At 57.6% G+C, this 24,246-nt stretch overlaps 1 long non-coding RNA gene across 1 annotated transcript in view; it reads right to left on the bottom strand.

Moving 5' to 3' along the window:
* Window positions 1-18,920: 18,920 nt before the first annotated feature.
* The window catches only part of LOC309626659, a 191,802-nt gene continuing 186,476 nt past the window's right edge, over window positions 18,921-24,246 (bottom strand). Inside the window, exon 4 of the long non-coding RNA XR_014243343.1 lies at window positions 18,921-20,114. This is a non-coding gene — a long non-coding RNA (uncharacterized lncRNA). The remainder of the gene's footprint in view (window positions 20,115-24,246) is intronic.

Raw genomic sequence — 24,246 nt, 5'->3', positions numbered from 1 at the left:
CCCAGGGCATTGGACTCCACTTACAAAACACACATCCAAAGGTAAAATTATCAAGACTCTCAAGACAGCGGGCAGAGCATAAGCCCTGGGTTGGGACCCTGTGCTGGTCCATAAAGCTGGTCCTAGACATGCTTTCCTTGCTCCGTCTCATCAGTGAGGCCACCCCTGACCCCTCCCCCCATGCCTGGTACACCCTTTCCCTGCACTCCAGCTGGCATTGTACATACTGTTTAAAGCCTGCCTCTCACATCTGGAACAGATGCTTCACGGGGAGGGGGGAGGGGGGAAGAAATCTTCCCAGCACCTAGAACACTGCCCAGCACATAAGAGGTGCTCAATAAATATATTGAATGAACAAAAAAGTGAGTGAATAAGTGAATGAATGAATGAATGAGTGGATGGATGGGCTTTCTTCCTGTGGCATCCCTCTGCAGCTTCCTCGGACCTGCCAGCTCATCTCCCACTGCTCTCCACCTTCAAAACCACTGCTGGACTCTTGGGCTCTGTATAGCATCCTGCTGCTGCCCTTGTGGGCTTGTTGCCAGGCCCGTGGTGCTGTGGAATTCTGGAAAGCGGCAGCTGTGACCCACTGCCCACTCAGCCTGTCTGAGCAGCCCCTTGGCCATTCTCAGCCCTGCCCCTCCTCTGAAATGCAGATTTTTAGCCCTAAGGGCCAGGCTCCTTTGTAGGTATTTGCCAACTTGGTAAAAGTATGACTCTCAGAGAAAGTCATACCACCGTGACTCCCACTTTGTGTAGGTTGGTGAGCTGAGCAGGAGAGGTCAAGCAACTTCCCTGAGGCTGCACAGCTGCTGAGTGTCTGGGCGGGGACTTGAACTTGAGCCTCTGGCTCTAACAGTTCACATGCCCCCGGCTGGGTGCTTGTCCAGATTGGAGATGTTGGGTGGGGTGCGCCAGCCCTGGCAAAGCCTCCTGCCGGCAGCCTGTATTGTTCCTGGGATTAGGCTCTGGGGCGGCTGAGCTACAGGCCAAGTGTCACCAGGGCTTGCAGCTCTTTCCTGGGGCTTCCAGAGCCTCGGTGGGGCAGGGCAGGGCAATGCCCACCTCCCTCCTGAGAGGAAGCAGCCTGGGGACAGTACCTCGAAAAGGACAGGGGCGCTTCCTGGTGCTTCCAAGCTGGGGAGGGGCTGCAGAGGGACTCGCCCCCCCACATACCCCCGAGCGGCAGGGGCCCCAGGATAGGGACTGTGTAGGTGCCCTTCTCCGCTGAGGGTGACAGGCCACGCCTAACAGTGAGCAGCTCCAGCCATTCTGTCCCAAAGGCCCAGATTAGCACAGCAGGGCTCAGAGGAGGGGCCAGGACCCACCCTGCCCTGTAGAGGAGGCGGAACTAGGAACCAGGAGGAGAGATAAAGTGCTCCCAAGGCCTGTGTTCCAGAACCCTGCCTGTTGGAAGCTTCCCAGCATCTCTTGCTGCCTTGTGACCTCCCCAGAGGTTGAGGGGACTCATCAGGTAACTCTGACATGGTTTCATGGCTGCATGAGTCTGCCTTCCGTCAGCTCCCTGAGGGCGCTTTTACACACATTTTTATGCTTTCCACTTCCCGCCCCTGGTAAGTGAGTGCTGCTACCACATCCCCATTTGATGGATGAGTAAACTGAGGCCAGAGAGGATCGATAACCTGCCACTCAAGGTCACACCCACAGGAGAGGGCCTGGAGCCCACGAGCTCCCACACCTGCGGGCAGCAGCGCCTGTGCCTGCAGTTCCAACAGCAAAGCACCTCTGCCCAGGGCCCAGCTGAACGAGGCGCCAGGCAGTGCTCCGAGGGAGGTGGGGCTGGAGGGTGGCAGTCATGCCTGGGCCTGCAGGCACTGGCTCCGGGCCTGTCAGGCCAAAAAAGAATCCATCGGGTTACATGTCGGACCCAGATTTCTCATCTCAGAGGGACTTTCATCTCTCCCACCAGCCAGTTGGGGCCCCTGGTCCCCCAAGCCCTGCACCCTCCTGGCACAGAAGTGATCTGCTGCTGACCTGGGGGAGGGGGGGGGCGGGCACGTGTTGAAGGAGGCCTGGCTCCTGATCCCCTGGGCCCTCCATTCTAGCTCCTCCGGGGGCGGGTCCCACCCAGGTCCCACCCCCCTCCGGCATCCCCCTTGTCACTCCCTCACCTGCCCCCTCCCACCGCCTTTACAGCTGCTGTCACTGGACCCCAGGGGGCCCTGGCTTCCATCTTCTCTCGTTAGAATCCTCCTCTGGTCCACTCCCTTCTCACCTTGTCTCCCACAGGCATTGGGCTAAGCACTTAGTAGGCTTTATCTCTTGAAATCCTAACAGCCAGCAGACACAGCCTGGGGGTGTGGGGGGAGGCGGGTGACCCTTGTTCCCACTTCCTGTTCCAAAACTCAGGGCAGGCCAGAGGGAAGGGTGTGGGCTGGGCCCTAGGCTCCCGGATCCCGGGGGTGGTGGACCTGGGCTTCACTCCAAAGGCTCTCCAGACGGGCCGCCCAGGGCTACAGGGAGCGGTCCTCAGCACCCTGCCCACTCTGGCCCCCAGGGCTGCACGCCTACCCCGTTGAGGCTCAGAGCCACCCTACCTGGCCACTCACTGACAGTGAGTGACGTGCACCACTCGGACCCTCGGTCTCCTCATTTCTGAATGAGAGATATCTTAGACTTACTTTAAGGCCCAGGTGTGTGCTGCTGGAAGGCAAACTGAGTTGCAATGACTCAGGCCTCTGTAACTCAATAGGCTTCACACCTATTGGTGGTTACTGGTAGCTGCTACTAATGACAACTTATCTGTTCATGACAGGCCTGTGGGCAAGAGCTGGTGCTGGGTGCTGGGGTAAGGAGGGAGGGGCGGGGCTCTTCCTCATTCCAGCCTTCGGGAGCACTCTGATGATCCCACCCTGAACTCCTCCCTCTCCCTCTTCTCCAGTTCATGTGTCATGAGTATCACCTGTCTGTCCCTCCAGTGTGTCTGCACCCCTCCGTGGCTCCATCCCTCTGCAGGGGCCTGGCACCCAGAAGTGCGTGGGGTGGGAGTGAGGGTGAGTGAGACGTCTCAGCCCCCTCTCATTTTGCAGGTGGGAAAGCCAAGGCCCAAGGAGGTCCTGGGGAGGCCCAAGGACACAGTGAAGTGGGTCAGTGTTGGGAGGCTGCAAGCCAAGCGAGGGACCTTAAACTAAGTCTTTGGTTTGATCTCAGGTAGAGATCTGGGTTCCGGAAGGCTCCAGGAGCTGCAGTTACAGGTCAGTGTCAGGCCAACGAGCACCCTGGGGACACTGCTGTGTCGTTCTGCACCTGCCCTGACGGGAGCTCAGGTGTCTGGGTGGCCACGGCAGCCTGGGCAGCTGGGATGGGAGTGGAGCAGGCCACACTCCACGAAGGCCTTCTGGAAAGCTGAGCAGCACCGGCTCTGCTGGGTCTCCAGGGAACAGGACAGGGGCCCCAAAGACCCCTGGAGGTACGAGCCATCCCCAGGCACCCTGGGGAGAATGCCAGAGGCCTTGACTTTGCCAGCGCCCAGCCCCACTGCTGCAGCCCGTCAGGCCCGCCCAGCCCAGCCCCCACTGCACCTCTTCACAGACAGCAGTGCCACTCGCTGAGCAACCTGTCCCCAACCACGTTCTTCCCGAGTGTCCACACAGCAGCCCGATGAAACCCGGATCTGACCAGGCCACCCTCACTCCCGCTTGCCTGTAGGATAAAGTCCGACTTCCTGTCCCTGGCGTTCAAGGCCCTCCATCTCTGCCTCTAGTGTCTGGACTGCCCTTAAGAGGGGAGGAATGGGGTGTCCCCAGGCAGGAGGTGGTGGCTCTGAGCCTTGTCCAGATGTGGCCGGGCCACCCAGACTGCACTGAGCTGCTGGGCCGAACACGGCTTTCCTAGCCCTGGGTGTGCAAGTGAGATGGTGTGTCCAGTGGTAACGTTGGGCGACTGTGGGATATTCCCAAGAGGTTTTTGTTTTTTGGTGTTTTTTTTTGGCTGTGTTGGGTCTTCGTTGCTGCACGCGGGCTTTCCCTAGTTTCAGCGAGCGGGGGCTACTCTTCGTTGCAGTGCGCAGGCTTCTCATTGTCGTGGCTTCTCTTGTTGCGGAGCATGGGTTCTAGGCACACAGGCTTCAGTAGTTGTGGCGCGTGGGCTCAGTAGTTATGGCTTGAGGGCTCTAGAACTCAGCCTCAGTAGTTGCGGTGCACGGTCTTAGTTGCTCCGCGGCATGTGGGATCTTCCTGGACCAGGGCTCGAACCCGTGTCCCCTGCATTGGCAGGCAGATTCTCAACCACTGCGCCACCAGGGAAGCCCCTCCCAAGAGGTTTTGCTGCAGGGGCCACATCCTGGGACCAGCTTTCCCTCCAACTGTCTCTTAGCAACCAGAGCTCCTGAGGATCCACCGTTCAACCCCTTCCAGGCCTGGGCCTCAGACGACCTCAGCGGAAACAGTGTGGCTTTGGTCAGAATGGCACGTGGGGCACAGAACTGGGCCTTTGACCCCTGCAGGTGGCGTCTCAGGTCAGGCTTAACTTCCTGCCCCAAGATAGCTGGAGCCACGTGACTGGCTCTTCTTCCCCTGCCTCCATCCCCAGCTCTAACCCAGCCCCAGGGGCCGAGCCAGCTTTGAGGCCGGTGGGGCCTGAGCAGGTAAGTCCCTGCTCTGTAGCTCAGAGGCGGAACCCTCTTACAGCCCACCCAACCTGGAAGGGTCTTCTGTCCATCAGGCCTTGTTCTGGGTCCCATGCCCTGGTTACCCTCTGCCCTGTGATCTGCGCTCTGTGTTGTCTTGCTGCCAGCTGGACCAAGGACATCTTCCCATGCCTGTCGCTGACTCTGGTCACCTGCTAGCTGGGTTCTGGGACCATCCTCCCTGGGCATGGCTTCTGAACAAGTAGCACCCCCAGTTACTGGAGCAATAATCCCCAGGTGTGTGCAGGTCTTCCATGATAGCCTCTATGATGGCTATGGTTGGTTTCCTTGTCTCGTGTCTGGGGACAGTGCTTCCTGTTCCAAAGAGGGGGTCCAGATGAAGGGCTCCAAGCAGCCCACCTGCCCAGGTTGTGTCCTCCTGCCCTGGGACTGGCAGGAGGGTAGGCCCACGACCCTCTTCATCCCTGGACCTTCTGTTGTCCTGGTGGTCACACCCTGACATCCCCACACCACAGTGTAAGGATCCCGTGTGAGGATGAGCACGCAAGGGATGGGGGCGGAATGCCACGGAGGGCACGGGAGGAGGGTGGCCAGCGCGGCGGGTGTGCCCTGGGGTCTGCAGAGGTCCGAGGATGCTCCGACACGGACTGGGGGCGTGGCCTCGAGAGTGGGCGTGGCTTCAACGGGAGGGGCGGGGCTTTCTGAGACCTGCGGGCCGCTCCCGCCCGCCACGCTTCCTTCTGGTTGGGGGCTTACATCTTGCCTGGTGGTCCTGCAGCTCTTTCCCCCGGCGCTGGGCCCTCCCCTCCGATCCTATGTCTTAGACATGGTGACAATGACAACGTGGACGATAAGAAGAGCTTCGGGGACTTCCCTGGTGGCACAGTGGTTAGGAATCTACCTGCCATGCAGGGGATACGGGTTCGAGCCCTGGGCCCGGAAGATCCCACATGCCGCGGAGCAACTAAGCCCATGCCCGACAACTACTGAGCCTGCACTGTAGAGCCCGCGAGCCACAACTACTGAAGCCCACGTGCCTAGAGCCCGTGCTCCGCAACAAGAGAAGCCACTGCAATGAGAAGCCCGCGCACCGCAACGAAGAGTAGCCCCCGCTCGCCGCAACTAGAGAAAGCCCGCGCGCAGCAACGAAGACCCAACTCAGTCAAAAAGTAAATAAATAAATTTATTTTCAAAAAAAAAAGAAGAAGAGCTTTGGCTTCCGCCTTTCCCAGGTCCCCGCCCTGGGGGGGCAGTCCTCAGGAGACATCCCGCCCGGCCAGAGCCCCTACCCAGACCCTCCCACTCCCTGCTGCCCACCCTGGCACAGCTCTCTAAACCTGCCCATCCTCCAGGCCCTCCTCAAAAGTACCCCCTCCCAGAAGTGGACCCAGTTTAACTTCTCACCTCTGAGAATCATACTCTGTCACCCCCTCCCAGACACAGCCTACAACCTCCCAGCAACGGTGTCATCAATGTCCCCAAGGCCAGGCATCCAGAGGCCAATCAGATGTGCCATGGCTAGATGGCTTCCACAATGGCCACCAGCAGCACGGCCCAACTCGGCTACAAGGATCTTTTGCTACAAGACCTAGAATGGAGTCTTCCTACGGCTTGTGACTTGCAGTCCTGAGGGGCCAGGAAGCTGAGGAGGGTCCTTTCTCCCAGAGCAGGGTGGGGTCTCCAAGAGGAAGGGCCAAGTCTCACTCACCCCCAGCCCCCCACAACTGGGTAGTCCTGATGTTTTTCAAGGGTAAATGGAGGTTTCTGGAACCATAGCTGGGTGAGAAGGATGTCTCCACCAGGCAGAATCTGCTGGCACACTTTCCTCACAATTGGCTTGGGGTCTGCCCACACTGGGTAGATGGGTGGATGGATGGGTGAGTGGGTGGATGGGTGACTGGGTAGATGTATGGATGGATATGTGAGTGGATGGATGGGTGGGTGGATGGATGGGTGGATGGATGGGTGGATGGGTGGATGGATATGCGAGTGGGTGGATGGTTGGATGGGTGGGTGGGTGGGCAGATACCATGTTCCCAACAGAGGCCAGCAGACCCCCTGCCTCCCTGCACACCCTGAGTGCCCCAAGGCTCGTGGCCAGGAAAGGATCACAGAGCCTGTTCATAAAACAGCTGAGGAGGTGGGTGAAGTTCAGCCTGCAGAAGACAAGCCTCAGGGGAGCAGAAGAGGTGCCTTTGAGGGTTTGGAGGGCTCTCCACTGGGAGGAGGCAAGGACACCCCCTCCCAACCCCATGGCTCTAGGGATGGACCCAGGACTAGTGGGGGAAGTGGGAGGGAGGCAGATGGTGTCGAGGCAAAGCCAACTGCTGGAGCCCGCCTCCTCTCCTGCTGTGCTCCTGACAAATGGTAAACGGAACCTGGTTTTCTTGCTAACTTACATTTTCAGTTCCAAATGGTCTGTGACTCCAAACATGTTCTCATTAACAAAGTGTCTTTTTGTTGCAAGCAACACACTGACAGTCACAAATGAGTGACACAGAGGTGCGTATGATGCAAAGCCACACTGTACCCAGCCACCCTCCCCAGGTCTGCTCCTTGACCCCACGGGGCTTGTGAGGCTCACAGCGGCCCCTGCAGCTGTACACACCACATCTACCTCTCATCTCTGACTTGCCAAATTTCAGACACTATGGACTCCTCAATATGAAAGGTGGAAATACAAGAACATTACAGTTGACCCTTGAACAATGCGCGAGTTAGGGGTGCGAGCTCCTGTGCAGTCGGAAGTCTCAGCATAACTTTACAGGGGGCCTTCTGCTCTGGGGTTCCACATCCGAGGATTCAACCAGCCTCGGGTTGGGTAGTGCTACGGTATGTATTGAGTGAGGAAAAAAAAAAACCCCGTGTATAAGTGGACTCATGCAGTTCAAACCCATGTTGTTCAAGGGTCTGCTGTACATGACCCTCCTATTTTTCATATTTACATAGTTACTTTTATTCTTCTACTGCTTTTTTGGTAACTTTAGATAACATCCATTCTACCATATAGCCTAGCAATTCCGCTGCTAGGTATATACCTAAGAGAAATGATAACGTGTCCACGGGACTTCCCTGGTGGTCCAGTGGTTAGGACTCCTCGCTTCCACTGCAGGGGACACGGGTTCGATCCCTGGTCGGGGAACTAAAATCCCGCATGCTGCGCAGCACAGCCAAAAAAAAAAAGAAAACATGTTCATACAAAAACCTGTACATAAATGTTCATAGCAGCATGACTCACAATAGTCAAAAAGGGGAAAACAGCTCAAATATCCAGCAGCTGATGAATGGTTGGTTAAACAATATGCAGTCTGTTCCTACAATGGAATATTATTCAATTATATAAAGGAACGGGGACTTCCCTGGTTGCGCAGTGGTTAAGAATCTGCCTGGGGCTTCCCTGGTGGCGCAGTGGTTGAGAGTCTGCCTGCCAATGCGGGGGACACGGGTTCGGGCCCTGGTCTGGGAGGATCCCACATGCCGCGGAGCGGCTGGGCCCGTGAGCCACAACTACTGAGCCTGCGCGTCTGGAGCCTGTGCTCCACAGCGGGAGAGGCCGCGATAGTGAGAGGCCCGCGCACCGCGATGAAGGGTGGCCCCCGCTTGCCACAGCTGGAGAAGGCCCTGGCACAGAAACGAAGACCCAACACAGCCATAAATAAAATAAATAAATAAAATTAAAAAAAAAAAAAAAAAAAAAAGAATCTGCCTGCCAGTGCAGGGGACATGGGTTCGAGCCCTGGTCCAGGAAGATCCCACATGCCACAGAGCAACTAAGCCCACGAGCCAAAACTACTGAAGCCCGTGTGCCTAGAGCCCGTGTTCCACAACAAGAGAAGCCACTGCAATGAGAAGCCTGCGCACCACGACGAAGAGTAGCCCCCACTCACCGCAACTAGAGAAAGCCCGTGCACAGCAACGAAGACCCAACGCAGCCAAAAATAAATAAATAAAATTAAAAAAAAAAAAGGAATGAAGTACTGAGACAGGCTTTACCACTGAACACACTATGCTAAGTGAAAGAAGCCAGACACACAAAAAAACACATATTGTATGATTCCATTTATGTGGAATGTCCAGAATAGGCAAATGCATAGAGAGAGAAAGTAGAGTTGTGGATGCTTAGGGCTGGTGGGGAGGGAGAAACAGGAGAAACAGACTGCTAATGAGTATAGGATTTCTTTGTGGGGTGATGACGGTGATGCAAGTAGACAGTAGTGATGGTTGCACAACCTTGCCAATGTACAAAAACCCTCAGAAACACACACTTTAAAAGGGCGTGTTTTATGCTAGGTGACTTATATATCAATAAAGCTGTTATATGTAAAAATATGTATTCATTGGGTAAAGAAGATGTAGTACACATATACAGTGGAATATTACTCAGCCATTAAAAAGAATGAAATAATGCCATTTGCAGCAACATGGATGGACCTAGAGATTATCCTGCTAAGTGAAGTAAGTCAGACAGAGAAAGACAAATACCCTATGATACCACTTATATGTGGAATCTAAAATATGACACAAATGAACTTATGAAACAGAAACAGACACACAGACATAGATAACAGACCTGTGGTTGCCAAGGGAGAGGGACGGACTGGGAGTTTGGGATTAGCAGATGCAAACTATTATATACAGAATGGATAAACAACAAGGTCCTACTGTATAGCACAGGGAACTATGTTCAATATGGTGTGATAAACCATAATGGAAAAGAATATGAAAAAGAATGTATATATATGTATAACTGAATCACTTTGAGCAGAAACTAACACAACATTGTAAATCAACTATACTTCAATAAAATAAGTAAAAAATATATATATATCTATTCGTTCACATTCACTTCTGACCCGGCCTTGGGGAGGCAAGGTCACTGGTCCCCCCCCCCGCATTCCTCCATCCCTCCTCAGTCAGCCCCAAACAGTGAACTTGAACGCTGGTCCAACATCAATCTGCGAACACACACTGACAGATGGGAGGCTGAAGTTGGGAGAGGATCTTGCAAAGGATCAGAATCCTGTTGTGATCATAATTGTGATTTAAAAAATAATTGCTGTGTATTGAATACCCACCCTGTGCCAAGGTGACGGTGCTGTGTGTTCTACATGCATCATCTCATTAAGCCTCAGGATGACTTGAGGTCAGGCACCGTGTCCCCATTTTACAGAGGAGGAAACTGAGGCTTAGAGGCATCACATGACTGCTAGAACGTGGCAGAGCTGGGAGCAGAGCCCGGAGTGTAAATCCAAAACGCTTGGCCACCTGGGAGAACATCCACATTTGCTTTCTGTCTCCAAGTATGGGTTTTCTTATGCTGGTGCTCACGTAGACCCATTCGTTTTACGTGGTTTAAGCCCTTTGCGCGATGCAAGACCTATCTCGAGAATGTCCTTCGGGGCAGAGAAAGGCAGTAGAGGCAAGGGCTCCCTCCCCCCCACGCCCCCTTGCCGCCCACCTGGTACCAGGATGCTCCAGCCTCCCTGGGCCTTCATCCTGACCTCAGGTGGGTGCAACCTGGGCCGTGACCGTGACCTGCTTCCTGACAGACAATGAGAGGCCTGTTTGCCTTCCCGGGCGCCGGATTAGACAATATTTAGCTTTCCCTCGGAGGAGAAGCGTTGCCCCTCCCCCGCGCGGCAGTGCCAGCCGCTGGGCCGCCGCCAGCAGCCTCTCCCTGTTGCTCAGCGCCTCAGTGCCCATTCTAGAGGTTTAATCATTAACGGGCACATTTGGCCTTTGATTTCAGGTAGGAATTTGGGAGCTGTGCCCAGGAGCAATTACCTCTGACACACTATTTTGTGTAAAATCACTCTTAGCTGCCATTAGCTGATAAAGCTGGAATAAAGAGGGGTCCGTTAACCGCACTGGCCTCTCGGCCCCTCGGCCTCCGTGGAAGGCCACCGTGGGACCTGCCTTTTGGGGACCGTGAAGTAGGTTCTAGAACATTTGCTCTCAACGTGGCCTGGCCCTGCGGCTGCGCGGTGGCCTCACCCCCACGGGCAGTCCTGAGGCTGGCAGAGTGGCCGGGAGCAGCGCCCGCTCAGGGCAGACCCCCCGCAGCCAGGCCCCTGTTGGCTCTCGGCCCCCCGAGCGAGAAGCCGCTGGTATCAACAACTCCTCACCCTTCCAGCCCGGGTTGGGGCCCAGGCAGCAGCGCCCGCCTCTCGTCGCCCCTGGGAGGAGCAGCCGCTGCCTGGTGTGGGAGTGAGCTCCCCATCCCGGGCGGACTCCAAGCTGGGGCGCCCACTCAGGGCTCCCCCCGACCTGAGCCGGCTTTCGGGAGTCACCGACAGGCACCGAAGCCACGCCTCCTCCCCCTCCCCCCTGACTGCCACTGAGACCCGCCTCCCCGCCCTCTCCTGGGAGCGGCCCTGGGAGGCACGGGGCCTCCCAACGTGCGCTGCAGCCCCCGCTGCGTTTCTGCTGCTCGGGGCGTTGCCAGAGCAGCTGGCTGGAGGGGGAGGCAGGTTGAGAGAGGCCTGCTTGGGAGGAGGGTGGTGGCAGACCTGGTCTCCTTCAAGGGACCCTCTGCCTGCCTGCCCTCCTGCATCTCTGCCCCCTGAGCCCTGCCCCACTCCTCCCCAGAAACCTGAGGCAGAAACCTCAGAATCTCCCACCTTCCCCTGCCCTGCAATTCCCCTCGGGCTGGCCCGTCCCCTGCCCCTGCTGCAGTGCCAGTATCGGGGGGCCAGGCAGCGCGGGTTTGCTCAGGGGTGACCGCATGGTCAGCACCCGGATGGGCATGACCTCGGACACTCCCAGCTTGTCAACTGGAAGGGACTTGGAGGCCGGTGTGTCAAAAGTTCTCAGATGCAGAAGGGCCACAGGGGCCAGGTACACTGAGGGGCAGGCCAGAGCCTGCACACAGCCATGCCACAGCCACTGCCTGTTTTTTTGTTTTTTTTTTAATATTTATCTATTTATTTTTGGCTGCGTCGGGTCTTAATTTCAGAACGTGGGATCTTTTGTTGCAGCGCATGGGCTTCTCTGTAGTTGTGGCGCACGGGCTTCAGAGCATGCGGGCTCAGTAGTCGCAGTGTGTGGGCTCTCTAGTTGTGGCGCACGGGCTCAGTGGTTGTGGCGCGCAGGCTCAGTTGCCCCAGGGCATGTGGGATCTTAGTTTCCCGACCAGGGATCGAACCCGCGTCCCCTGCACTGGAAGGCGGATTCTTAACCACTGGACCACCAGGGCAGTCCCCACTACTGCCTGTTTTGCCCAAGTAGCCGCGGGCTTCCCCGTGGGGCTCTGCTCTGTGACCCTGGTCGCTGGGCGTCATCTCCCCACCGCCCTGTGGGGCTTCGGGGCCTTCCTCCCAGCCAGCCCCGGCTCCAGATGGCCAGACAGTCCCAGAGCCTCCGGCTGGCCGGGCGCGGGGCTCCCGTGGCACCGGAAGAGCTGCCTGGAAAGGCAGGATGGGCACACCCTGTTAGGGGCTTGCCCACTGTCCCCCTGGGAGCCTTCCTGGAATCCAGGAAATTAAGAAGGACTCAGGCAGGACCCCCGAGGGGCCTAGTGGCCCCGCCTCTGTCTTGCTGCAGGACTCCCGGCCCTGTTCTCGGCTCTGCCGGGGAAGCCAGACCCTGCTGCCCAGAAGCGGGCTGGTGCTCACGGGGAAGGCCAGCTGGGGCCTCGCGGGGAGCAGACCCTCCAAGTCCCCTCCACGTCCGCCTGCTCCTTTGCACCCCTGCTGCCGCCCTGCCCCCTGGACCAGGGCAGCGGCCGCCCGGCCGATCGCCCTGCGTCGTCCTTGCTGTGGCCCTGTCCACTCTTGGGCTGGCTCCGTGGATTCGAGTTGTTTACTAGTCCCTGTTGCTTTAGGAACAGACTTGAAATCTTAAAGAACTTGACCCACGAAGAGGTGGCTGCAGGGATTATGCGGTCGCGGGGACAGACTCCTGTGTAGGCCGGGTTTGCAGGAAGCTGGTTGGTTATTCAGTAGCTTTACTTCACCGATACGTCCCAGAGGGATGAAAGCGCTGAATGTAAACAACAACAAGTCAGAAACGTTTAGAAGAAAGTCTAGGCGCGTGGGCCCGCCCGAGGAGGGGAGCGGCGTCCTTGCCCCGGAGAGGGGCGTGGCTGCCTGCTCCCTGGGCCAGGCATCCAGCGAAAACAAAGGCCAAGGGTGCCACCCCGTGCACTGGGCCCCATGCAGGGTCAGGGACCTGCACCTCCCCAGACAAACAGGCTGTTCTCTCCAGCGCCGCGTGGCTGAGGGAGCCGAGGTTTTCCAGACGTCTGGGGAGCCGTCTCCCATTCCCTGCACTGCGCAGGCCCAGCTTGGTGGGATGCTTTGGGCGTGCAGCCAATGGCAGCGCTTGGGCCCTGGGGCAGGAGGGAGCACAGGGAGGCCGCTGGCCCGGGTGGGGCCCTCGGGCCCTGCTGACACCCACGTGCAGGCCTGTGAGGACCAGAGCTGGGCGCTCCACGCCGGGCAGGGAAATGACGCGCCCCGTGCAGCCCACTCCAGTTCAGTGCCGAGGGGGGCAGCCTGTGAGCGCAGGCCTGGCAGAGGCCCTGTCAGCCCTTCGCTGCATACCTGACACTCCCCAGGCAGCTGAGGTGAACCAGCCCCGTGCCAGCCCCGTCCCAGCCCCAGAGCCTTTAAGAGACCAGCGGGGAAGCTGCTCTTATGAGCTGCTGTGATAAAGATGATGCACGTGTAGAGGCAACGTAGACAGACCTACGAGCGCCTCGATTACCAGAGCCTCAGTCTCTTCATCTATAAAACGGGGACAAGAATCAGGGCACCGCCCCAGGGTGCTCAGAGGATGGAGGTGACATAATCCTGGCACCTGGCAAGTGGTCAGTGCACGGGATGAGGCCTGGGTGCATGCCCAGGTACAGAGGGGCAAGGGGCTCCCTTGGGTAGGGAGGGAAGGCTTCTCATCCTGTGTCTGCCCTGGATGAGCCAGGCTGACCACGAGGACAAGGGGACCCGGCAGAGGGCATAGGACGCCTGGAAACGGCAAAGCCCCAGGAAGACCGCATGCTCAGAGGCTGGGGGGAGGGGCTGAACGAAAGGATGGCAGGGAAGGGCTGGTCCAGCTGGAGGGCCTGGCCGAAGGCCGAGAGGGGAGGCCTACCAGAACTTTCCTCCTGGGCGTTCCCTGCGCCCTGCTGCCTGCCAGGGCCTCTGGACAGTGCAGACCAGCTGGCTGGGGGCCTGGGCTAACATTTCCATTTAAAATTCCCAAGTTGCCCTAAAGGACCCAGCAAGAGCACAGAGTGAGGGGTGGAAAATGTTAGCGGAGAATCTGTCCTGTCCCTGGAGTTCTCCTGACCCTTCTCCTGTCCCTGCTGCCCCTGCAATGCTACGAGGTCTGCTCCCTGCAGTTGAGTTTCTTTACAAAAGAGGAAGACAAGGCTCAGAGAGGAAAGAGCTCTCCGAGTCCCACTGTTGGTCTAAGGCCAGATCGGCTTTAAATCCAAGTCTGTTTTATCACTGGGACCGGAGGGGACCAGAGAAGTCCACCATGGCCAGCAAGGATGGCCCATCCTGCACCGCACCCCAGATTCCCAGAGGGCCCAGAGTCCCTCTCCACCCCAGCGGTCAGGGGAGCCTGGTGGACGCCCACCCTGGTGGCCCCTCCCGCAAACTACAGGTGCTCAGGAGTGTCCCTGAGGCTTCCCCTGGCCAAGGTCAGGACTGGCAATGCTGACCTTGGAAGTGGTCACGGCCACAGTGGTCTCTGCTGGGATGCTCTGAGGGCAGCAGGTCCGAAGCTGGTGGTGACGCCTGCAGCCCTGCCTGCGGCCCCAAGTCCCCTGCACTCAGCGTCCCTGGTGCGTGTCCGTCTCTGAGTGCACGGAGGCCGAACAAAGGACGGTGCCCAGCCCTGAAACGGGAGAATCTAACAGCAGACCCTAGAGGGGATCCAATGATCAGCGTAGACCCACACCGTGGGGCTCCCAGCCACTGCCCTTCTCCAGGAAAGCCCCTTCCATGGGGTGCCCAGTGACCAAGTCTGGGCCTGGTCACCCTGCCCACTGCCCTAAGTTGCTGGTCCCGGTGTGGGCCCCTGACTCAAGCTGACCAATCAGAATTTCCTTCCTGGAAATCTGGCTCTGCTTGGCCCACAGAGGAGCCCTGAGGGCCACACCTGGCGGCAGGGCCCCTTCCTCATCCATAAAAGAATATTAAAAATGACATTTTCCAAATATGTTGGCATAAAGACGAGTATATGCATATTATATGTGGAAACATTTTCTTCAACCTAAAAGTTCATTTTTTTTCCTTCCGATTTGAGAAGAAATAAAAACATTTTGGGGGGCACTGAGCCTGCTGTGCCTCTTGGAGGCCCCCCAAGGTCAGCGCTGCAGGCTCGCTGGTCTCGCTCCTTTCTGACCTGGGAGATGCCTCACCTCCTTCCTGTCCGTCTCCTTTCGGCCTGAGTTGCCCAGAACTGGATTCTGAGTGCTGGTGGCCTAAGAACTAACACGGCCTTCCTGCCGTGGCTGTGCCTCCGAGCGAGCCTGAGTGTCACTCATCACCCCCGCAGCCCCGGACCCCATTTCAAAGGTTAGGACACTGAGGCCTGGAGAGTCAGCTGCCTTGCCCGGGGCCCCGCTGTGGGTCCAGAGCCAGGTTCCAAGAATTCATGTGCAGCTTGTTCTTTGCAAGGAAAGATAAGCAGCTTCCTTCCCAGTTTCTCCTGCCCACTCTTTCCTTCCTTCCTGGTCCTTCATTCGTTTGCACTTAGGCCGGGGTCGCAGCAGGATGGAGCTGGGAGAATGAGTCTGGGGGTGAGAGGACAGCGAGGGTGGACAGAGCAGACAAGTGGGCAATGGCTGCTCCAGACCCTCTCAGGTGCCACCCCCTCTGGGCATGAGGCCAGTTCCTACGGCATCCCTGGGTCCCCCACCCTGTGAGGCCCTCGCCAGGAGAGGTGTCCCCAAGGCCACCTGCAGGAGGAGAGTCCCTTCAGGGATATGGATCAGGGCAGAGGTGCTGCCCAGCTGCCTCTGGCTCCAGGGAGAAACCCTAGGCCCCATGGAGCTCCGTCAGCTTTTCCTGAGAACAGGAAAAGAAGCGGGAAGTGGGGATGTAAAAATAGATGCTACAGCCAGTTGGGGCAGGACTGCAGTTGGCCGGCCTCACGTCTTCCTTCTTCTGAAGGTTGGGCTTGGGCGCGCCCAGGCTGGGAGGGATGCCCGCTGGGCCTCCCTCCCCTCCTGCTTCCCGGACACCTCCTGGGCCCCCAGCCCCGGGAGGCACATGCACGGGCCACAAGGCCTCTGGGCGGGCGCTGTGATTCGCCGGGCTGGTGGCCAGCAAGGCTTCTGCGCCCCTGAGCCTCCGCCTGCTGGCGACAGCTTCCCTCCAGGGCCGCTCGGCTGGGTGAGCCACACCCACGGCACCCAGTGGGTGTGCTAGAGATGTGGTGCCTCCGTCACCTCTGCCCAACCCCCCACCCAGAGGGGCTGACCCCCTCTGGAGCTGCCTCTGACCTCTAACCTTTCCCAGGCAGGTTAAATGGAAGGTGTGCGAAGAGGCAGGGGTGGGGCTCATGACTATCTTTCCAAAGACCAGCCAGTGCTGTAGCCCCCTCCCAGCTCATCCTCCCCGCACCGCCCCTCAGCCCTGCGCTGGGGGCTGAAGCCCCAGGACCCACCGATTCCAGCTTCTGCCCGATGCAGCGGGAAGGCACTGCGTGTGGCCCCGAGGCCGGCCTGCCATTCTGCTGTGTCCCTCCCTGGGCAGTCAAGGTCCCCTGCGACCTCTGTTTCCCCATCACCCAAAAGGAAATTCAGCTTCCGCCTCCTTAAGAGAATGGGAGACGGAGCTGTGTAAACTGTAAAGTGCTGTGAGGGTGCGAAGGGCTGCTGCCCCCTGCAGGAAGCAGGGTTTCTCTCGGAGGCCGCAACAGAGAAGCACCTGCAGCTCCTGCCAGCTGCCCCGCCTCCACCCCACGTTTCCCTCCTGCCCCTGGGTCCCCAGGGAGTCGGTCATCTTCCGGCCACGCTCAGCTGATGCTGAAGGTGAGTCAGGTGCGATGATGACCCAAGCGCAGGTGAATCACGGAGCAGGAGGGGGAAGTGGGTTATTACCGGGACTGTCTCTCTGAGAGGCCGAGAGAGCAAGAGTGACATCACTGCCGGCTGACCTCACACGCACGAGGCCCCTGCCCGAGCTCCAACGGCCCTCTGTCCCCCTCCGCACCTGCTCTGTCCCCGCAGGCTGCGCTGGGCCCTGGCTCTGAGGACCACAGGCTGCTGGGAAGCGCGGGCACAGAGCGGCAATGGGGGCCGTGCCCGCCTGGAGCCACCCTCACAGAGGCCTCAGCTGTGAGCCTTTGGCACCTGCTCCAGTGAGGTTAATTCAGGGGGTTCAGGACGAGTGAGAGGTGACACTGGGAAATGTAAACTTTAAACTGTATCAGTGTTTGTAAGTTGGGTTTGGCATTTAAAAATTTTACCCAAGGGACTATACTCAATATTTTGTAATAATCTATAAGGGAAAAGAATCTCAAAAGAATATATATATATATGTGTATAACTGAATCACTTTGCTCTACACCTGAAGCTGACACAACATTGTAAATCAACTATACTTCAATTAAAAAATAAGTACATTTTATTTATTTAAAAATCCTCATCCAGTGGAAGTGGCTCTGGCCTCTGAGGCCCTTTGGGAAAGCCACTTCAAAGGTCTAAGCTCCCCGGGCTGGGACAGGGCACGGGAGGGGCACTGGAGGGGCTGGGGCAGCCTCGGGCAGTGTCGTGGGCCCTTAGAACGAGCGCCCCTTCAGCGTTGGGCCCTGGGCGCTTCACTCGCTTGATCCTGGTCCCAGTCCCGCAAGCTTTTCTAAGTTCATGGGGGACACTGAGGCCTTGGGTCTGGGATGGGAGTCAGGAGTCGGCTTGGTGGGGTACGGACCGCGAGGGTTGCCCGAGGGCCCCCACCAAGAGCAGGTCTGGGGGCAGGGTCTGTCTGTCCTTCCTGGCAGAAGGCAGCACCTGCACAGCCTCAGCTGGTGACAAAGGGGCAGAAACGCTCTGGACGTGGACAGAGGGCGCCGGCACAGACGCTAATGAAAGGCCAGGGCAGTGGGAGCTGAACCAGCCTGCGGCTTCCTCGAGGCCCGGCCGCTGTGACCGTGATCGTGGTAATAACACCAGTGCCCATCGTGGGTGCTCAGGCTGCTGGTGTGGGATGTCTGGACACTGACCGGCCGGGAGCTCAGGAAGCCCCTCCCCACGCGATCTCACTGATGCTGCCCTGGCTGGCTGGGCTGGGGGATTATTACTTTATTGTTTTTAAAGTGCCCTGTTGTCATTTTTTGATTACGGAAGCGATCCAAGCTCATGATAAAGACCTGTGAGCACTGAGTGGGTGGTGCTATTCGCTTGGTTCATGGTTCATGGATGGGGAGGTGACGCAGCCCATCGCAATTCATCAGTATCAGCAGCAGGATGACAAAAAGGATTTAGTCACCGTCCTTTGGGACACAGCTGGGTAAGGCTGCTGGCAGACAGACAGGGTCTGCACCCCGGCCCTCCCAACCTAAAGCTGACCAAAAATGAGGGTATTTTCTGCACAGTCCTGGGAGGTGAGGGCAGGAGTGGGGGCAAAGGCAAAGAGCAGATGCTGGCACAGTCCCCCAGCCGCTGGTGGCCGCAGCCCACAGGGCGACTGCCCATCTTGCTTCTCCAGCTGCTTCCTGCTGCCGGATCTGGGGCTGGGGGTGGGACAAGGGCTGGGCTGCTCTGATGCCCTGGTGCTTCCCGGGGTTAGGGGAGGCCACTGAGAGCTGGCGGGCGCGGGGTGGCCCCTTTCATCCACGCGCAGGCACCTGAAGACCTAGGCTGGGCTGCGTGCGTGAGGCTCCTCTGGGGAGCACGGGAGACAGGCGTCCTGCAGAGGAACTCTGTGCTGTACATTTTTGTGGCCCTGATTTTAGTGACGAGCCCCTTCGCCCAACCCAAACCATCATGTGCTGAGGAACACAGATCACCTAATTCATTCTCATGAAGTCTCACCGTGAGCTGCTGATGTGACCATCACCACTCCATTTTACAGATAAGGAAACTGAGGCTTGGGGGACGATGTTCACATGTCCAAAGCCACGCAGTACTAAGTGGCTGAATTTGACTTGAACCATTCCAAGCCCTTCCCCCGTCTCCCAGCTCCCCGCCCACACTCGGCTCTCCAGGCCCTGATGCTATGGACATCATGCTGCCGCCCACCTTCAGGGAGCAGGGGCTCCCAGAGCCCAGCGGTGACCAGGCAGCGGGTGTGACCTCCTGGGGACTGCATTCCACCGAACCCGACACACACATTTTTCCCAGGCCTAGGTGTGAAACTTCGGGCGAGGGTGGCCGGATCTGGGGAACCTCCCAGAGCCCCTGGGCTGATCTGGGAAGATGTGCTTGTGTCTGGATGCTGCGCCCCCACCATCTGGCCCAGAGCAGGCCTTCTGTGTTTGCCAACCGTGCCCCAGGGACAGGTAGATCATGGGCACACTTGGCTTAGAGACGCCTGGGCCTGGTTTGGGCTGAGAGTAGGGAATGGGAAAGGATATCAGAAAGGGGCGGGTGCTGAGAAGGGGGAGGGCCAAGTGCAGAATGCTGGTGGGCACTGCAATCAACGCTGGTGCCTAAGGGGTCCGCTAGGAGGGTCTCAAGTTCAGAACACCTTGCAGGGGGGTTGCAGGGGCTTGAAAAAGCCTCCAAGTCACCCATTTCCTGTGACTTCATTGGTGTTGGGGTGCAGGTTATCTGGCCTCCTTTAGTTTTGCTGCATGTTTTACTGTTTGGCTAATTAATCTTGGTCTGACAAACTTTCTTTTTGGAAGAAAATGTTTATTCATGGGTGTTTGGCCTGAAAAATACTATTGCTGGGTTTTCTGGCACCTCCAAACATTTAGGAGACACATGTGGAAGCCGAGCTGGGCGTCAAGGCTGCCTGCAGTGTCCCTCCGGGCTGGGAGCCCCTCCAGGTCAGGCCAGGCCCACCTCGGAACCACCTCTGACCCAGAGTCCAGACCGAGGCCAGCATAGAGGCGGCGGCAGCACCTGCTTGTTGAGTGAATAACTCGCCTGGCTGGGGGACGGTTCCTGGAACGGAGGTGCCAAGAAGGTGAGAGAAGCCAGGCAGGAGGGCAGGGCTGCGTTAGTCTCTCAGGGTGTAATTCTTCTTGCCCTTGCAAGAAGGGTGCAATTTACATTTTTACTTATTTGAAATCACACAGTAATTCTTTTTTTAAAAAAATTAATTTATTTTTCGCTATGTTGGGTCTTCGTTGCTGCACACAGGCTTTCTCTAGTTGCGGCGAGTGGGGGCTACTCTTCGTTGCGGTGCGCGGGCTTATTATTGCAAGGGCTTCTCTTGTTGCGGAGCACAGGCTCTAGGTGCACGGGCTTCAATAGTTGTGGCACATGGGCTCAGTAGTTGTGGCTTGCGGGCTCTAGAGTGCAGGCTCAGTAGTTGTGGTGCATGGGCTTAGTTGCTCCGCGGCATATGGGACCTTCCCAGACCAGGGCTCGAACCCGTGTCCCCTGTGTTGGCAGGCGATTCTTAACCACTATGCCACCAGGGAAGTCCCACACAGTTAATTCTTGAACACAGTCTCATATAAATCAAAGTGTTACCAATAAAATCCAAGTCCATCTTGATCAAGCCCCTTTATTGTGCCCCCCGACTCCCGGTATATTCCCTATTTTGTTTTGGTGCCTACTTTGCCAGATTTTTACTGATATACAAGCTCGTGCCTATATAAACACATAGTTTGAGTTTTGCGCCTGTGTGTGTGTTTAAACTCAAAGGGTGTCGCTCTGTATGTATCATGCTGTAAACTGCTTTTCCCTTGAGCAGACTAAATCTTGGAGATTCTGTCAGTGCGCATAGATCTTCCTTATGACCTGCGTCTGCTGTGGAGGACCCAAGGCTGCAGCAATGGCCCCCACAGGAGTCAGCACGCCCACTTTACGGATGAGGAAGTTGAGGCTCAGAGAGGTTGGGTGACTTGCCCGGCGTCACCTCCAGCTGTGTGAGGGTCCGGTCTGGCAGGGACTGGGAGAGGGGCAGGTGGGAGTGGTGAGTGTGGAGCACAAAGAAAGGAGTGGCAGGTGAAGGGGACCCCAAGGGCAGAGCCCAGATGCCCGAGGGAGGAAATCAGTCAGGGCCTCTGGGAGTCTCAGCGATTCCAGATGGATCAGGGGGGAAGCTGGCACTCAGCTGGAAGCCGAGGAATTCTGCAGGCCCCGTCCAGCCACACGCTCACTCTCCCTTCCGGGGCCGACTCCCCGGAGCCTCTGTGGCCAGGGTGCTCAGGGCTGGGCGATGACCGAGTGGGCCCTGTCCTCCAGGACACATGGCCCGGGCCCACTGCCATGCCAGGCGGGCCCAGGGGCAGGGGCAGGTCCTGCCCACGTCCATCCCCCACATCCCCATGACACCAGCTCTGGGTGGCCTCTGCCGGGTGCTCATTCCCCAGGACTTAGGTCAGGGTGAGGCACGTGCCAGAAAGACCAGGCCACCCGGGCAGGCCCAGGGTGTGGCCTGCAGTGCTTCCCACGAAGGCCGAGCCGGCCAAGGTGCAAATTGGGGCAGGCTTCCCAAGGAGGTGGAAGGACGCAGGGAAGTGGCCTCCAGCCTCCTCAGCGCGCTGCTTCCTCCTGACTCACTGCTGGCCTGCCCACCTGTGGCGGGAAGTCACCAAACCTCCCCAGACTTAGGAGCACCTGCCGGGTGATGGACCTTGCCCCACGCTCCCCACATGCGCCTGCCTCAGCTGACCCACTTCCCAGGCATTTGGCTGAAAGAGGCCAGGGCAATCCCGAGGGGTGGGGTGGGTGCGGCCGGGGTGTGTCCATGGTGCCAGCGCCCATGCAACATTCTCGGCCTGGTTTCCCAGGGCTGCGCCCCACCTGACCACCTTGTGCCTGTCCCCTTGGAGGCCACTGGCTTATTCACAAGGCCACTTGTGCCCAGCGGCTCGGGGCATCGCTGCCAGCAGGCCGTCAGTCGGGGCCTTCCCAAAAGAGTCCCAGGGAGGAGTGTCCTTGGGCTTGGTCTGCAGGTTCCGTGCACCCCAGGCCCTCCTGCTCTCCTGGCTGCATGACTTGGACCAGCTACCGCTGGCCCTTCAGGCTTCCTGACCTACAGTGGAGACTCTCAGATTCCATCTCACACACCGTTACCTGGATCAGACGGAGCCCGGTGTTCAGAAGGAACGGAGTGGAGCTGACCACAGGCTGCTGCATCGGGGTCAGGAGCAGCTCTGCTTTCTGAGTCGGTATCTTGCCCAAGCCGACTTACTCCCATCAAATCCCGTGGGGCTCACTTTTGGCGTTCTCAGTTCGGCTGCAGAGCAGAATCTCTTGGGGAGCATTTTTTTTAAAACTTTCATTACGTGAAACATTGTTAATATTTTACACCAAACTTTTTACATAAGTAGACAGGATTTATACTGAACTTTCATATCCCCATATCAACCATCAACTCATGCCCATCTTGTTTTATTTATACTCTACCCAGTTCCCCTTCTCCCTACATTGTTTTGAATCAGACAAAGGAGGTTTTTTTTTTCTTTTTTTTTTTTTTTTTAAGTACAAGTGCCAGACTCTCACCCCCAGGAATTTAATTGAGTCATCCAGGCTGGGGCCCAGGAAAAGTGTATTTTAGCAAAGCTCCCTCCTGGGACGCACAGAGGTGCAGCCAGTGGGGAGGGTTTAGAGCCAGCAGATCTGTGGAGCTGCTTCCAGGAGGGTCTGGGAGACACCGCGAGACCCTAGAGAGGTGGTACATGGGGTGTCAACCCAACAACCCTGACCTAGAAGTTCAGGTTTGGACGGCCCACTCTGAGGGCGCACAACACCGTCACTCCAGACGAGGGGAGAGAGATCCCATCCCACTCTGATGTGGACGGTCTGGAGGGGGTGCTGACAGCTCCATCAATCCCGTGCTTGGGAAAGCAAAGACCAGAGTGGATAAACCCACCCGGAGAGTGGTTAACTGGTCAACCACAAGGCTGCATGTTCCCAGGGGCTGTGCCAGCCAGTTGCTATCAAAGGAGATCCTGGCGCTGGCAGAGCTGGCCCACAAAGGATGCTTTGTTCACCTGTTAAAATAAACACTTCCCCTGGATATTTACTCCCGGGACTCAAATGTAATATGGGGTGTAAGTTACTCTTTAACAGGAGACTTGATCCAGGCCACCAAGCTCTCCTGAACTAATTTCCTGGAAGAAAGGCATCCCTCCGCCAGCCTAGGTGTTTATTAACCACTCCCCGTGGCAGTCAAAGAGAGGCTGGCCGTGGCCATCACCCGGACCCCAGGTTCACCCTGAGAACCCTGGTCCTGAGGGCCAGCCTCCATCTTCCCTGAAGAAGAGTGGAGGTGACCAGCGAGTCCTCGCTGTCTGGGAAGTGAAACCAGAGGCTCAGCAAACACGTGTTTTCCTCTGGTCTGTTCAGTTCCCACTTGGAGAGAATACGAGTGAACTTGGGCTCCTAGCCGGAGAAGGGGGCATGCAGATGTCCAGACAAGCCCCTGGCACCAGGGCCCAGCACACACCCACAGCAACTGCCACCAAACCTGGACTTCTAGGTCAGGATCATTGGGTTGACATACTTGACACATCAATCTTTAAGGGTTAAATATAACTTCACGAACTTGGGGGCATTTACAATCAAAATTTTCAAAGCCCAGTCAATGATGCAGTGAGAGGTGATGGTCAGAGCTGTCGTGAAGGAAAGCTGGCTGCTAGTCTCTGCTTGTCACACCGATTGGATCAGGTGGACACCTGACCTGAAGGCAGCTCACGCACAGGCTGGCCATGCCCTGTAGCCTGGTGCAGAAAGATGGGCTGGGCCAGTCAGATGTCCCCCTCAGGTATCTGGACCAGGAAGAGAGGAGGGGAGATGCCCCGGGGAGGAGGGTAATGCAGCAAAATGTCACATGGGCCCCGCACGGCACCATGACCTCATCCTCGGGCCAAGACCAGGAGGAGAAGAGTGGGCAGAACAGGCACCAGGGAGAAGAAATGCTAGCAGGGGGAGGCCTGAGGGATGCCGTGACCTTCCTTCTCCCAGATCCAGTTCTGCTTCCAGGAGGCCCGGGGGCCCCAATGCTTTCCTTGGGTTCCCCAGGGATCCTGTCCTGCCCAGGCCGACGTGAGGACAAGCCAAGTGAGAGCATCTTGGGATGGACGTCTGTGGACACTGGAGCCTGGTCTCCTTCCGGTCTGCCTCGGTTGACAGGAGGGGCAGGAGTGGAGTCGGGCTGTCCCCTGCACACGAGGCTGGCTCTGTGCCAGTCCAATGGGCACCTTCAGGTAAATGTAGGTCAGCTCGCATTGGCTCACATGCTGGGATGCTAGCACCTGGCTGTAGGTGTTGGGTGCAGGTGGCCCACCTGTGGGAGGGGCCTGGTGAACAGAGGGACAGTGTGGGTGGGAAGGGCCCGGGGAGGTCCTGGCCAGTGGTGACACTAGCTCCCTCTGTGCTGTGCCTGTATTTGACTGCAAACTGGGGACTGGAAGACAGTCCATCTCCTGGAGAGGGGACAGAGCCGGGCAGCAAGGCAGGACCTCTGATGCCCAGCTTTGCGCTCAAACAGTGGCTAGGAGGCAGGGGGCCAGCTCAGCCTGCTAACTGGATGCACCAGGGGGCTGGAGGCGAGATGACA

The sequence above is a fragment of the Balaenoptera borealis genome, assembly GCF_965194805.1.
Source record: "Balaenoptera borealis genome assembly, chromosome: 3".
NCBI lineage: Eukaryota > Metazoa > Chordata > Mammalia > Artiodactyla > Balaenopteridae > Balaenoptera > Balaenoptera borealis.
This window is presented reverse-complemented; position numbering and strand designations above follow the sequence as displayed.